A 16,488-nucleotide genomic window follows, 5' to 3' on the forward strand; every position below is an offset into this window, starting at 1 on the left:
GAGCAGATCTATGTAGTGTGTGGCTGCAAGGGATTGGGTGTGTGGCTGCACACTACATAGATCTGCTCAATTGCAATGCTGAAGTAAAGTACAAAGTACCAGAAGCTTAATATAGTTAGAAATCTCATAGTTGCTATGCAGGATTAAATAGTTTAATGAATAGGATGTCTGACTGGAATGCAACAAACTATGAGTTTGAATCCTGGGTATGGTAGTATATCGATATGTGTTATTTAAATGTGTTAAAGAGGATTTGTGTCCAAATACATTTTCTTGCAGTGTTCTATAATAAATGTGTGTATATTATTTATATATATATATATATATATATATATATGGACTAGAATATGAACAGGCCAGAGTCTCCTAAATACTGTAGATTAGAAAAAGAATCTCCTGTAATGCTCAAGTCACACCCAGGTCCTGCTCCTCAGTACTCGCATTATGGGGGAGATGCAACAAGTCTTGGGGGCCTATTTAGCATTAAATGTTCGTGGGAGATTCCCTGAAACCTGCTTTTTCAGTGGATAGTATACCCACACATTTTTAGTATACCCCAGATGTACTATGGTGGGATCGCAGCAGATATCTCCGATTTCTATGGGGGCTGCTGTATTTACAAAGCATTTGATTACAAAGCATTGGATTTACTAGGATAACACTATCTTCAGATGGAATTACCCTATAGTAGACTATGGGCTACTCATCTGCGTTTCTAGAGAGGAGGATTGTGTGCAGGATCTGTCTGGGGCCCCTGCTCTCTAGCTCTGGGCACCATAGCTCTGTCCCAGAATCTAGAGCACATGCGCAGATCTCCGGGAAAATGGCTCCACGCCATTTTCCCAGTGATTTCTGCAGTGCTGCTGCTGCACCGGCGGACTTCGGAGGGAAAGTATTACAAATAATGGGTGCAGGGTGTGTGGTGTAAGCAGAGTTGTAGTGAGGGTGGCTGTGGTGGAGCGCGAGCTCCGGGCACCAAAAAAGTTAGAGGGCATGCTGCAGCCTGACATCCCCCCCTTCCTGTAGTCCACTGTGCGAGCAACCGCAGAGCAGGAGGAGGAGAAGCAGAGGGGGCGTACACTGACTTGTTCTCAGAGGCTAGGTAGGGAACAGGATAGGCCAAAGGAGCTCTGCCTGCCTCACTGTCTGCTTGTCGCTGCACAGTATGGTTACTTCTGTCCTGCTGCAGCACTCTCTTTCCTGGAAGCTGCAGCACGTCTCTACTGTAGATGCTGCAGCAGCTCTCTCTGCCCTAGCTGCTGCATCACCTCTTTCTGCCCTGGCTTCTGCAGCAGCATCTCTCTCTACAGCAGCTGTTGCAGCACCTGTTTCTGCCCCGGCTGCAGCACCCCTCTCTGCCCCGGCTGTTTCAGCACTTCTCTCTACATTGATGCTGCAACACCTTTCTCTGCCCCAGCTGCTGCTGCAGCACCTCTCTCAGCATTAGAAGTTGCAGCACCTCACTCTGCCCTTCAGGCTGCTTCAGCACCTCTCTCTGCCCCTCAGGCTGCTGCGGTGCAGCTCTCTCTGCTCCTAAGGATGCTGCGGCACAGCTCTCTCTGCCCTCAGGCTGCTGCAGCACAGCTCTCTCTGCCCTCAGGCTGCTGCGGCACAGCCCTCTCTGCCCTCAGGCTGCTGCAGCACAGCTCTCTCTGGCCTCAGGCTGCTGCAGCACAGCTCTCTCTGTCCCTCAGGCTGCTGCGGTACAGCTCTATCTGCCCCTCAGGCTGCTGCGGCACAGCTCTCTCTGCCCCTTCGGCACTTCTGGGACATTATTTTCATTGAAGCGTAGTGGGATTATCAGGTCTGGGATGGCAGTTCCAGGGTATTATTTTCATTGAGGCATTTGTGGGATTATGAAAGTGGGGGGTGGATTTGGTGCATTATTTTCATTGAGAGTTTGGGGGTTTCAGGTCTATGGTGGGAGGGGGTCACATTTGGGGCATTATTTTCATGAAGGCATTGGAAGATTATCAGATCTGGGTGGGGGTCATTTTGGGGGCATTATTTTCATTCAGAGACGGGGGAGTTATCAGGTCTGTGGGGGGCGGTCACATTTGGGGCTTTATTTTCATTAAGGAACTGTGGGGTTGTGAGGTCAGTTGGGGCATATATAGTATTTTTAATTTATTTGAATTAAACACGTAAATAGTTAAATACAGCTACTTCCATAGCGGCTCTACCGTGGTGTAAAGTGTATAAGGGGCTCAACCATAATGTAACGTGTATAAGGGGCTCTACTGTGTGGCATAACGTGTATAAGGGTTACTACTGTGTGGTGTAACATGTATAAGGGGTACTACTGTGTGGTGTAACGTGTATAAGGGGTACTACTGTTTAGTGTAACGTGTATAAGGGGTACTACTGTGTGGTGTAACGTGTATAAGGGGTACTACTGTGTGGTGTAACGTGTATAAGGGGTACTACTGTGTGGTGTAACGTGTATAAGGGGTACTACTGTGTGGTGTAACGTGTATAAGGGGTACTACTGTGTAGTGTAACGTGTATAAGGGGTACTACTGTGTGGTGTAACGTGTATAAGGGGTACTACTGTGTGAGGTAATGTGAATAACGGACACTACTATGCGGTGTAATGTGAATATGTACTATTCTGTGGCCACGCACTTTCCCAAGGAAGCCATTATTTATTTCCAGTTATTCATATAGCACACACACATATTCTGAAGCGTTTTACAGAGAATATTTCACCAATCACATCAGTCCATGCTTGCCTACTCTCCCGGAATGTTCGTGAGGCTCCCGAAAATCGGGTGACCCTCCCGGTTCCCCCGAAAGAGCAGGCAAGTCTCACGATTTCTGAGGTCCCCCTTGCCCGGCCGGCCACTTAGCGTGTAAAGTGGGCGGTATGGGCAGTCGGACCTTGTTGAATCGCGTCATCGTAGCCACACCGCGGCATTACACAGCGGGGGCGTGGCTTAAATGACGCGATACATCAGACACACACTGCACCCACTATAAATACGCAAGTGGGGCTACTACTTTTTCACTTTTTCAGAGTGGGAACTTTTCCTTCTGTCCCTGGTGACGCATACACCGGGCAACAGCCACGCATGCGCATTGGCTGCTGGGGACCCAAACCAGGAAGCGGTGTTATAACTTCATGCTATTGCACTGCTTACAGCTCTTAGCCTTCTCCTAGCAAAAGGCTTTTAACACTCGTGTGAAAAAATAAATTTTCATATTTCAAATAGGGGGAAATGTTTTCACCACATCTGCTTTAGAATGCAGATTGTGATAAATATGCCCCTTGGAGAGAGATAAAGTGGATATGGTGCCCATATCAGCTTCTGTCATTTATCTAGCACAGTATTTGAAACGTCTCCACTTTATCTCTCTCAAAGGCTTGATCTACTTAACACCTCCTCAGCACAAGTTCAAACAGAAAGGGTTTGTTTTAAGTACAAAGGCGATCATTGTTTTTCTTATTCTGCTAGACTGCTGATGGTTGTGTGCCTCCGTCTAATGGGGGTCATTCCGAGTTGTTCGCTCGCTAGCTGCTTTTAGCAGCTTTGCACACGCTAAGCCGCCGCCTACTGGGAGTGAATCTTAGCTTATCAAAATTGTGAACGAAAGATTAGCAGAATTGCGAATAGACACTTCTTAGCAGTTTCTGAGTAGCTCCCGACTTACTCGGCAACTGCGATCAGTTCAGTCAGTTTCGTTCCTGGTTTGACGTCACAAACACTCCCAGCGTTCGCCCAGACACTCCTCCGTTTCTCCAGCCACTCCCGGGTTTTTCCCAGAAACGGCAGCGTTTTTTCGCACACACCCATAAAACGTCCAGTTTCCGCCCAGAAACACCCACTTCCTGTCAATCACATTACGATCACCAGAACGAAGAAAAAACCTCGTAATGCCGTGAGTAAAAAACCTAACTGCATAGCAAATTTACTTGGCGCAGTCGCAGTGCGGACATTGTGCATGCGCAATTAGCGACTAATCGCTCCGTTGCGAGAAAAAAATAATGAGCGAACAACTCAGAATGACCCCCAATGTACTGTGTAGATTGAAGCAAGTGGCACTTGGCACAACGATGGCAGGTGGCTCTCAATGACCTAGAACAGCTGCCTTTGTTGCCTACAGCCAACGGATCCCCATTTGGAAAGCCGCCTTTGCAATGTAAATGTCATTGCATTGTTTGCCCTGATCTACAATCCACCTTGGGAACATTTTTATTCCAATGAAATAAAATATGCTGCAGAATTTTCCTTTAAAGCTTTTAAAACTGAAGTTAGAAAAACAAATTCTCCTCTATTTCCGTTGTGGAAAATGTGACACCAGACCGTGAGACACAACAACGTTTTAGCCATAATGATGCAATTCTGAAATTATCCAAAAAGCTGTTGTTAGTTTTGTCTCCACAGTGTTCTTCCAATTTGCAGCGAAAACATGTAATATTTATAGAGATGGCCTGGTGTGATCTCTGGGGGTATGGAGATCTACTCTGGGACGTTGCTGATGGTACAGTTCTTTGTAGGTTTCTCCTCCAGCTTATTTCAGTTACCTTTGATATTTATTGAAAGTTATTCAGCGTCTCTGGTTATTGGCAAGAAAACACCTGTGAATCTGTAGTAACATGTCTGGAATTCCGTGTTAGTTCTGAAGGGGGGGAGGGGGGGGTCTATTTTTTATAATTTCTGTAAATCATTCATTATGTATGCCTTTTTTCTCCACAAACGGTATAAAAAGAAAATCTGAAACAAGCAGACAATATTTAGGTTGCATAATAGGCTCCATTGTTCTAGTGTCAAACACAAAGGGCCAAATGGTAGGTTGACAGTCAGTAGGTTGACCACTATTGGTCAATGTGGACAAGGTCAAAATTAAAAAAATGTCAACAATGTGCAAATTTCAACACAGGTCAGGTTGATGGATGAAAAGGTCGACATGAGTTTTTACAATTTTTATATTTTATATTTAACCTTTTCATACTTTACAATCCACGTGGACGATTGGTAATAGTAACCTGTGCCGAAAGCAGCGGTGGCAGAGTGAGACACCTTGCCCGCTCAAGGTAGGTAGAGTGAGCCATGCAAGGTGACGCGGTGCACTACACACCGTGTATGATATGTCTTGATAAAGGGGCGTAAGCTCCGAAACGTCGATTAAGAATCATCTGAATCTCTGAGTATTTGTTGTCCTCTCGAGTGCCTTTAATTGTTTCCCTTTTGGATATCTATCTATCTATATATATATATATATATATATATATATAGATAGATACAGATTATATATAAATATATCATTTCTTATCCTTTTTTCCTCTGGACAACAGTGGCTTCTTCCGTGGTGTCCTCCATTGAGCACCATTCCTGATAAGTGTTTACGTATTGTAGACTGGTGATGAGTTTGCAAATTGCAGAGATTCCTGTATATCTTTAGCTGGCCCTATGGGATTATTCTTAAGGCCTTTGTGCATTCTTTGCTTGGCTCTTGCAGTCATCATTGTAGGACAGCCAAGCCTAGGGAGAGTGTCAACTGTGCTGAACCTTCTCCTTTTATATCAATGTGTCTTATCATGGACTAATGAATGTTAAGGCTTTTAGAGATACTTCAGTAACCCTTTCCAACTTTTTGTAAGTCAACAATTATTTGTGGGTCAAGTCATCAGCAGGGACCGATGATTAAGTATCCAACTCGCTGTGAGTCGCTTCAGTGGATACTTGATAACCACAGGAATTCAGTATTGTTCACATTTGTGAGTGGATTTTAAAGGACAATGCAACTAACCCCATGTCTCCGTGATTGGACTCCAGGGGGGTAATTCCAAGTTGATCGCAGCAGGAAATTTTTTAGCAGTTGGGCAAAACCATGTGCACTGCAAGGGAGGCAGATATAACATGTGCAGAGAGAGATAGATTTGGGTGTGGTGAGTTCAATCTGCAATCTAAATCGCAGTGTAAAAATAAAGCAGCCAGTATTTACCCTGCACAGAAACAAAATAACCCACCCAAATCTAACTCTCTCTGCAAATGTTATATCTGCCCCCCCTGCAGTGCACATGGTTTTGCCCAACTGCTAAAAAATATCCTGCTGCAATCAACTTGAAATTACCCCCCAGGTTAGCCAACTCCTGAAGCCAATGGGGTTCCCATGCTTTTTCCAACCCAGGCCGGGGTGTAATGAAGTCTGAGTTTGGGGGTGGCCGCACGGTATGCCAGCTGAATTCTGATGTTTTTTTAAAGGGGCAACCATTTGCAAGGTATGGTTTAGCCTTGTACATGATTGCCCCTTTAAAAAAAAATCTGAGTTCAGTCGCAGACTTCCTTACATCTTGGCCCTATGCAGTTGGAGCCACACTAGTCGTGGCCCTGTCTGTGACTAGGCGTGCCCGCCCAGGCGTGCCTAACACCGAGAGTGTCTCCGGACGGTCGGGCACGCGTGCCCGCGACGGAGATGCGCCTAATTCACTTGAGTGGAGAGTGTCTATGTCCAGGCGGGCACGCGCCACTGGGCGGAGCCGCTCAGAATGGGAGCGTCTCTGTGCACTCCCAGTGTGACTAGGCGGACGGATCACCGAGTCATAACGGGACTGCACGTCTGCGATGGAGCCGCCTCAGATGAGCACGGCTCCATTTGTACTTTGAATGTTAACAACATAAATACAAGTAAAGTACTCTAAGTGTGTGTTACTTGTTTAGGTGTTTTTCTGTTTTATTGACAATGTAATAAGCTATGCAGTCATTCATATTTTAATTGACAATCATACAATCCCAGAATGCACATTTCTAGCATACACACACAGGTCCAGAAGTACTAAGCCTTGAAAAAGTGATAAAGTGGACGGTGATAAAGTACCAGCCAATCGGCTCCTAACTGCCATGTTACAGACTATGGGGGTCTATTCATGAAGCAGTGAAAAGAGTGGAGAAAAGGACCACTAGAGAAGTTGCCCATGGCAACCAATCAGCTTTGAAGGAAGCCTTTATAAAGTACATTCTTTAAAATGTAAGGGAGATGCTGATTGGTTGCCATGGCAACTTCTCAACAGATCTGTTTCTCCACTTTTTTCAGTGCTTCACGAATAAACCCCTTGTGTTTGAAAAGTGACAGTTAGGAGCTGGTTGGCTGGTCCTGTATCACTCTCCACTTTATCACTTTGCAAGGCTTAGTACATGTAGCCCTATGTAATCTTCAGAACAATGACATGATATACTATACTGTATTATGTTCAGGGATTGTATAAAATTATTTCTTGTTCCTTTACACACTCTGCAATCATCATGCAGATCAGTACCAAACTTCAGAGTCCAACATGTTGTGTGGCATGTGGTCTTGTGTACACTCTACGCAATGTGCATCACATCGTACATTGCAACATGCCATCTGAAGTGCATCACATCGTACATTGCAACATCCAATCTGATGTGCAACACATCATACATCGCAACATCCTATCTGATGTGCAGCACACTGTACATCGCAACATCCCATCTGATGTGCAGCACACTGTACATCGCAACATCCCATCTGATGGGCAGCACACTGTACATCGCAACATCCCATCTGATGTGCAGCACACTGTACATCGCAACATCCCATCTGATGTGCAGCACACTGTACATCGCAACATCCCATCTGATGTGCAGCACACTGTACATCGCAACATCCCATCTGATGTGCAGCACACTGTACATCGCAACATCCCATCTGATGGGCAGCACACTGTACATCACAACATCCCATCTGATGTGCAACAAATCATACATCACAACATCCCATCTGATGTGCAGCACACTGTACATCGCAACATCCCATCTGATGTGCAGCACACTGTACATCCCATCTGATGGGCAGCACACTGTACATCGCAACATCCCATCTGATGTGCAGCACACTGTACATCGCAACATCCCATCTGATGTGCAGCACACTGTACATCGCAACATCCCATCTGATGGGCAGCACACTGTGCATCGCAACATCCCATCTGATGTGCAGCACACTGTACATCGCAACATCCCATCTGATGTGCAGCACACTGTACATCGCAACATCCCATCTGATATGCAGCACACTGTACATCGCAACATCCCATCTGATGGGCAGCACACTGTACATCGCAACATCCCATCTGATGTGTAGCACATCGTACATCGCAACATCCCATCTGATGTGCAGGACATTGTACATCCAACATTCCGGATGGTGGTCATTAGGTCGACATATGCTGGGTCGACCACTATTGGTCGACATGCATTAGGTTGACATGTTCATTAGGTCGACATGGTCATTAGGTCGACATGTACTAGGTCGACATGAAAAAAGGTCGACATGAGTTTTTCTTCATTTATTTTACCTTTTTCATACTTAACGATCCACGGAGACTACAATTGGGAAGAGTAACCTGTGCCAAACACAGTGAGGCACCTTGCCCGAAGCATGGCAAGCAAAGCGAGCCATGCAAGGGGACACGGTGCACTAATTAGGGTTCCCCATCACTTTACGTAGAAAACAACACCAAAAACAGTAAAAAAAACAACTAATGTTGACCTTTTCCCATGTCGACCTAATGACCATGTCGACCTAATGCATGTCAACCATCAGTGGTCGACCCAAAGTATGTCAACCTAATGTATGTCAACCTAATGAACCATCCCCACAGCAATGTCAGCATAGTTGTCTGTGCATTGCCGAATGAAGCAACACTTGAATTGATCTGTCTGAGCCATCTACTGGCCACCCGGCATACAAAACACTTGAATTCCTCCATAGAGGTGAGGAGCAGCGTTAGCCTTTTATTATATAGGATTTGACAGACAAATAAACATACCAATTTTTATTACAGAAATAAATGATAAAGTGGAGAAAGTAGTGAGATAGGCACTGCTGTAGTACCAAAAAGTTGCTGGCAGCCACCAAGACCAATACATCGGCTGAGATTATAGTCAGTTTGAGGTTTCTTGGTATTGTTTGCTAACTACAGTTTACTGTAATTGTATAAAGACATTGCTCTTTTAAAAAATAAAACAGAGGCCTACATTTAAGTCTGGAACTTACATATTGTTCCTACTTAGTAAATCTTTAGTGCTTTCGGAGTGCCACCTAAAACTGTTCTACATACAGTGGCAGACTGAGACATCACAGGCCCACCAGGGAATGCAGTGTTAGGGACCCAAGTTTAAGGGAGGTAAGACCAGCCATCAAAGAGGTACTTGGCCAACCATTAGGCCATGCAAGAAACAGGGCCCCTTTATAAGGAGAGGACAGCGGTGTGTCAGGACCACCCACTTTGATTGGCAAGGGGGCTATTCTTGGTGTAGTTTCCCTAGACACAAACCACAGCACCCAAGTTCATCAATGGTCCTGCCAGGGTCAGAACTGCCGAAGACAACGGAGTCCGTTGCCGCCGGGCTCTAAGCCCTGAAGATGGCACATCTACTCCGTTGTCCCTCATTCCGTGCCCCAAGTTCCTGCTGTATAGAGGAGCCAGTGAGCATGTGGCACACCACTCCTGCAATTGCACCCCATTAAATGCCCACATTTATCCCATGCTGTGTTTGAAGGAGACGCTTCAGCAGCAGTATTACAGAGCCAGCGCACGGTGAGCTGTCCCGGCTCACCAGTCTTTTACACCTGCGCGCTGGCTTCTGAGCGGCGACCTCGGCGGCAGAAAGAGGGCATGCAGACAGGGGAGTTAAATAGAATGTGTCCCTGTGCCGGAACGTTATGGGATGGTGAGGTGGGCAGAGTGAGGACAGGGAGCTGTGCTGTCTAAGGCAGCAGCAGCACTTGTGACTGTGCCTGAGGTGGACGGAGCGCAGTGGATTGGAAGGCAGCTGCCGGATGGTGTCAGACAAGGCACCGCTCTCACTACTTGTAGTGAAAATGAAAGCAACGCGCTGCTGACAGTGAGACTTCGATGAGGCACCAGCAGCTGGTGCCCAGCCTCAAGGAGGAACCAGATCATCATCAAAGAAGTCAGCAAGAGGAGGAGAAGGAAACCCACCACCAGCTGTGACTGAAACGGATTAGAGCCTGCAGAGCTGGAATTGAAGACTGCGGACAGGTCTGTTTAGTCGTGCCACTTCTCACACAAATCTTTATAGAACCCATCAATATATAGAGGGATAAAAGTCCCAGCCCTCCTAGTAATATATATAGAGACCTAAAACTAACCCGCTCATTCCCCTGCTTACCCCTCTCTTTAGTGCCTAACCCTTACCATCCCATCCAGCAGCCTAACCCTCCCCCTAGTGCCTAACCCTAACCTATCTCCTAGTACCTAACCCTCCCGTCACACAGCCTAACCCTTCCCCTAGTGCCTAACCCTTACCCTCCCATCCAGCAGCCTAACACTAACCTTAATGCCTAACCCTAACCCTCCTCCTAGCTCCTAACCCTCCCGTCCCATAGCCTAACCCTCCCCCTAGTGCCTAACCCTAAACCTCCCCCAGTGCCTAACCCTAACCCTCCCATTCAGCAGCCATACCCTGCCCCTGGTGCCCAACCCTAACCCTCCCATCTGGCAGCCATACCTTCCCCATAGTGCCTAACCCTAACCCTCCCATCCAGCAACCTAACCCTGCCCATAGTTTCCAACCCTAACCCTCCCCCTAGTGCCTAACCCTCCCATCCCAAAGCCTAACCCTCCCCCTAGTGTCTAACCCTAACCCTCCCCCTTGTGCCTAACCTTAACCCTCCCATCTGTCAGTCATACCCTCCCCCTAGTGCCTAAGCCTAAACCTCCCATCCTGCAGCCTAGCCTGGCCCCTGTTGGGGGGGGGGGGGGGGGTCACCAAGATTGGCCTTTGCCTCTGGGCAATTGGGATGAAGTTACGCCACTGGGTCCTGCTCAACCAAAATACTGACCCTAGAAGATGGGGTTGGGCCCTCATGCAGTGGGGCCCACTGGGAATTTCCCAATACACCTGTGGGCCAGTCTGACCCTGTCTACATACCGTCTTGTATTGTTTTACCACATCATAAAAGTCTCTTTTACCTAATAAATCAAAAAATCATGAATTATGAGCCCTCGGTTTATTACTGAAGTGGTCACACAACACAATAACATTTCTATACATTAAGTTAGACTATACCTGTAATATACTGTACACAGCCTGCTGGTCTCCGCTCTTTAGTCCCTGAACATTATACAATTTTTCAAGCTGACAGTTTCCATCCCCATCACCTTATAAAGGTCTCCCTCTGAGACAGCTAATGAGGATAAAGAGGAGAGTACAGGATGAAAAGAAATTACTCGACAGATTGGAGGAAATGTCAAATAAATTCATGGCTGAAGGATATGAAGGATGAATAAAGATCACTACTTCTGCTCCGGAATAATGCAAGACAATGTATACAACGTGATGCCTTCAGAGTCCATGAATGAAATCCTTGAAGAGTGAACATCTTATTCATTACATATAGGGGTTGATGCTGAACAGATTGCGAGCAGGGAACTAAGGGTCTAATTCAGACCTGATCACTCCTCTGCGTTTTTGCAGCGGTCTGCGATCAGATACCCGACGCCCATAGAGAGTGTAAACCCATCCCGTGCAAGTGTGCGAATGCATGCGTACGCCGCGTAAAAACTTCACCAGACAGCGCACAGCTACAAATCCGTTCGCAACTCACTCACCATCAGTCTGTGCATAGCCCGGGACTTACTCCTACAGTGCGATAGAATTAGGCTGATGGGGCCCAGAGCTGACGTCACACACCCGCCCTGAAAACGCTTTGGAACGCCTGCATTTTTCCTGACACTCCCAGAAAACACCAGTTACCACCCACAAATGCCCACTTCCTGTCAATCAGCCTGCGTTCGCCTAGCAATAAAAAAAATGCAGTATTTTTTTGCTGTTTGACATCGCGTACGCGCAGTCAATCGATTATCAGCCGCTGCGCGATTTCGCACAACAGTGATCAGGACTGAATTAAGCCTTAAATACGGAATTGTACGCTTCTCTGCAGACAGAACCACCCCATCTGTGTGCTTGGTTTTATAGTCATCATCATTATCAGTGAATGCTTGCACCTGCCCTGTCACCGGTGCAGGAGATGCATCTGAAAAACAGAGATGTGCGGCGGGCACTTTTCAGGTTTTGTGTTTTGGTTTGGATCTGGATCTCCGCTTGTGTTTTGGATCTGGATGACTTTTGAAAAAAACATAAAAACAGCTAAAAATCACAGAATTTGGGAGTAATTTTGATCCTACGGTATTATCAACCTCAATAACATTCATTTCCACTCATATCCAGTCTATTCTGAAAACCTCACACCTCACCAGGGCTGTTTCCCCAGTGCGAGATTAAAAAATGCGCCCCCCCCCCCCACCTTGACATAAGAAAAAAATGCCCCCCCCCATAGATATAAAAAGTAAAATGTATGGGGGCATGGCCTAATAAAATGGGTTTGGTCTCGTTAAAATGGGCATGGCCTCGTCTGAAAAGACTACCTTACACCCCAGTTTTTGACCTTGCACCGACAGATCACGGCGACCACAGGAAAAAAAGAGTCCCCATTTTACACAATACGGCAGGCAAGAGTCCCCATTTTACACATTACGGCAGGCAAGTGTCCCCATTTTACACAATACGGCAGGCAAGAGTCCCCATTTTACACATTACGGCAGGCAAGTGTCCCCATTTTACACATGATGGCAGGCAAGAGTCCCCATTTTACACATGATGCCGGGCAAGAGTCCCCATTTTACACATGATGCCGGGCAAGAGTCCCCATTTTATACATGATGGCAGGCAAGAGCCGCCAATTTACACATGATGGCAAGCAAGAGTCCCCATTTTACACATTCTGGCAGGTGGCAGAGGAGGGGGGGGGGAGAGAGAGAGAGAGACTGACTTACGTTTGAAGCGGTTCTTCCCGCTCTTCGGCTGCCTCTCCCCCGTCTTCCGTCGCGCCGGCCGTTCCTGTAGGCTTGCCTCCCCCTCCTCCCGAGTACCCAGCTCGGAGGGCGGAGTTTCACGGAATGACGCAATTGCGTCGTGACATCACGACGCACCCGCGTCATTCCGCGAAACTCCGCCCCCCAAGCTGGGTACTCGGGAGGAAGGAGGAGGGGGGAATCAAAGTGCATCAGAAGTGCCGCGGCGGGCGCCCCATACAGTTGCACGGCACTGGACCTCACAATATTGTTTTTAGGCCAAAAAGTTGCACCAAGGTTGCTGGATTACTAAACTAAGCCACCCAAGTGGGTGGCACAAACACATGGCTCATCTAGGAGTGGCACTGCAGTGTCAGACAGGATGACACTTTTAAAAACTAGATCCCAAAGAGCACACAATGCAAAGAAAAAAAAAAGAGGTGCAAGATAGAATTGTCCTTGGGCCCTCCCAATCACCCTTATGTTGTATAAACAGGACATGCACACTTTAACAAACCAATAGTTTCAGGGACAGGGTCTGCCACACGACTGTGACTGAAATGATTGCTTTGTTTGGGCCCCCACAAAAAAAGATGCAATTAATCCCCCCACCAAAAAAGAAGCAATACTTAGCGGAATCGCTCTGTCTTCGCTCCTCCTTCAATTTCTCCAGCTGCTTCTGCAAAAGCCTGATGAAGGGAATGACCTGACTCAAGCTGGCAGTGTCTGAACTGACTTCACGTGTGACAAGTTCGAAGGGTTGGAGAACCTTGCACAACGTGGTAATTATTCTCCACTGCACTTGAGTCAGGTGCATTCCCCCTCCTTTGCCTATATCATATGTGGATGTATAGGCTTGAATGGCCTTTTGCTGCTCCTCCATCCTAGGAAGCATATAGAGTGTTGAATTCCACCTCGTTACCACCTTTTGTTTAAGATGATGGCAGGGCAGGTTCAGGAGTGTTGGCTGGTGCTCCAGTCATTGGCACGCAGTGGCTGAATGACGAAAGTGGCCCGCAATCTTTTGTGCCACCGACAGCATCTCCTGCATACCCCTATCATTTAAAAAAAATATCTGCACCACCAAATTAATTGTATGTGCAAAACATGGGACGTGCTGAAATTTGCCCAGATCTAATGCACGCACAATATTGGTGGCGTTGTCCGATATCACAAATCCCCAAGAGAGCCTAAGTGGGGTAAGCCATTGTGCAGTTTCCGTAAGAGGTTGTCAGTGGTGTGGCTCTTATGGAAACCGGTGATACACAGCGTAGCCTGCCTAGGAACGAGCTGGCATTTGTGAGATGCTGCTACTGGTGCCGCTGCTGTTGTTGCTGCAGGAGGCACCAGTAGCTAAGTGGGCTGTCACAGTCATACGGGACGCACGTCTAACACCAACATAGCTGTCAAGGCCTCAGTTATCCACTTTGCTACAGAATGACTGCTGTCATATTTCATCTTGCTCGCAAAGGACTGTTGGGCATTCAATTGCTTAGTTGAAGTAGTACAAGTTGTCTTCTGACATCAGTTCTGGGATGACAATTGACTCTTAGCAGCAACAACAGCAGTGGCAGTAAGCAGTAGGCGTACCACTCAAGGGTCCTCCGGAGGAATCCTGGTTAGGAGAGGACTTGTCAGTTATGCCAGTGACATGGCCTGCAGGACTGCTGACATTCCTTGCTGAGGAGGAAATTAACGTTGAGGGAGTTGGGGGTGTGGCTTGCAGGAGCTTGGGTACAAGAAGGGATTTAGGTGTCAGTGGACTGCTTACACTCTTACCCAAAGTTTCTGAACTTGACAAAGATTTCTGATGAATGCGCTGCAGGTGACGTATAAGGAAGGATGTTCCTAGGTGGTTAACGTCCTTACCCCTACTTATTACGGATTGACAAAGGCAATCCACGGCTTGACACCTGTTGTCCGAATTTGTGGATAAATAATTCCACACCGAAGAGGTGGCTTTTTTTGTATTTTGCCCATGCATAACAATGGGCCTTCTCATTCCACGGACAACAGCTGTCTCCACTGGTGCCTTATTCAAACAAACCACATCACCATCAGAATCCTCATCGTCAACTTCCTCCTCAGCTCCAGCTACACCTATACCCTCCTCATCCTGGTGTACGTCTACAGTGACATCCTCAATGTCAATATCAGGAACTGGAGTGGCGATGCCCTTCCCAGCACATGCAGGGGGCGTGCAAATGGTGGTAGGAGCCTCCTCTTTGCAACCGCTGACACAGTTGGACTCACCTTGGGGATTTGTGATACCATCTTAGAACGCACAGTTCTTTGCTGTGGTTTTGCCAGCTTAACTCTTTTCATTTTTCTAGTGGGAGGATGAGGACTTCCATCGTCATGTGAACCTGAACCACTAGTCATGAACATAGGCCAGGGCCTTAGCCGTTCCTTGCCACTCCGTGTCGTAAATGGCATATTGGCAAGTTTACGTTTCTCCTCAGATGATTTAAATGTCTTTTTTTTGTGGTCATTTTACTGAACTTTGATTTTTTGGATTTTACGTGCCCTCTACTATGACATTGGGCACCGGCCTTAGCAGACGACATTGATGGCATTTCATCATCTATGTCATGACTAATGGCAGCAGCTTCAGCACTAGGAGGAAGTGGTTCTTGATTTTTCCCTATTTTATCCTCCAAATGTTTGTTCTCCATTGTTTTTCTGGAGTTATATAACAATATCCAGCACAGGAGAGCGTACCCCTACACCACAGGGCAAACCCTGTACAAATTATTTGAATAATAATAACCCTTTTATTTGGAGTTATTATAATAATATGCAGCAGAGGAGAGCATACCCCTACACCACACAGGTCAAACCCTGTAAAAAGTATTTGGATTAACTATTAATAACCCCCTTTATTTGGCGTAAATAAGATACAGCACAGGACAGCACCACTGGACTTATACGGCAGTACCTCTGGAGTTATACGGCAGTACCACTGGACTTATACAGCAGTACCCCTGGACTTATATGGTTGTACTGCTGGACTTATATGGCTGTACCACTGGACTTATACGGCAGTACCGCTGGACTTATACGGAGTACCGTTAGACTCATATGGCAGCACCACTGGACTGGACTTATACGGCAGTACTGCTGGACTTATACGGCAGTACCACTGGACTTGTATGGCAGCAACGCTGGACTGGACTTATACGGCAGCACCACTGGACTGGATTTATTCGGCAGCACAGCTGGACTGAACTTATACAGCAGCACCACTGGACTTATGGCAGCACAGGACACCACCACTGGACTGATGCAGCACAATACAGCACCACTGGACTTATACTTCAGCACCACTGGAGTGACTGGACTGATGCAGCACAAGACACCACCACTGGACTGATGCAGCACAAGATAGCACCACTGGACTGGACTTATACAGCAGCACTGGACTTATGGCAGCACAAGACAGCACTACTGGACTTATGGCAGCACAGGACACCACCACTGTTACTGGACTGATGCAGCACAAGACACCACCACTGGACTGATGCAGCACAAGATAGCACCACTGGACTGGACTTATACAGCAGCACTGGACTTATGGCAGCACAAGACAGCACTACTGGACTTATGGCAGCACAGGACACCACCACTGTTACTGGACTGATGCA

This window comes from Pseudophryne corroboree, chromosome 1 (genome assembly GCF_028390025.1).
Source record: "Pseudophryne corroboree isolate aPseCor3 chromosome 1, aPseCor3.hap2, whole genome shotgun sequence".
Taxonomy (NCBI): Eukaryota; Metazoa; Chordata; class Amphibia; order Anura; family Myobatrachidae; genus Pseudophryne; species Pseudophryne corroboree.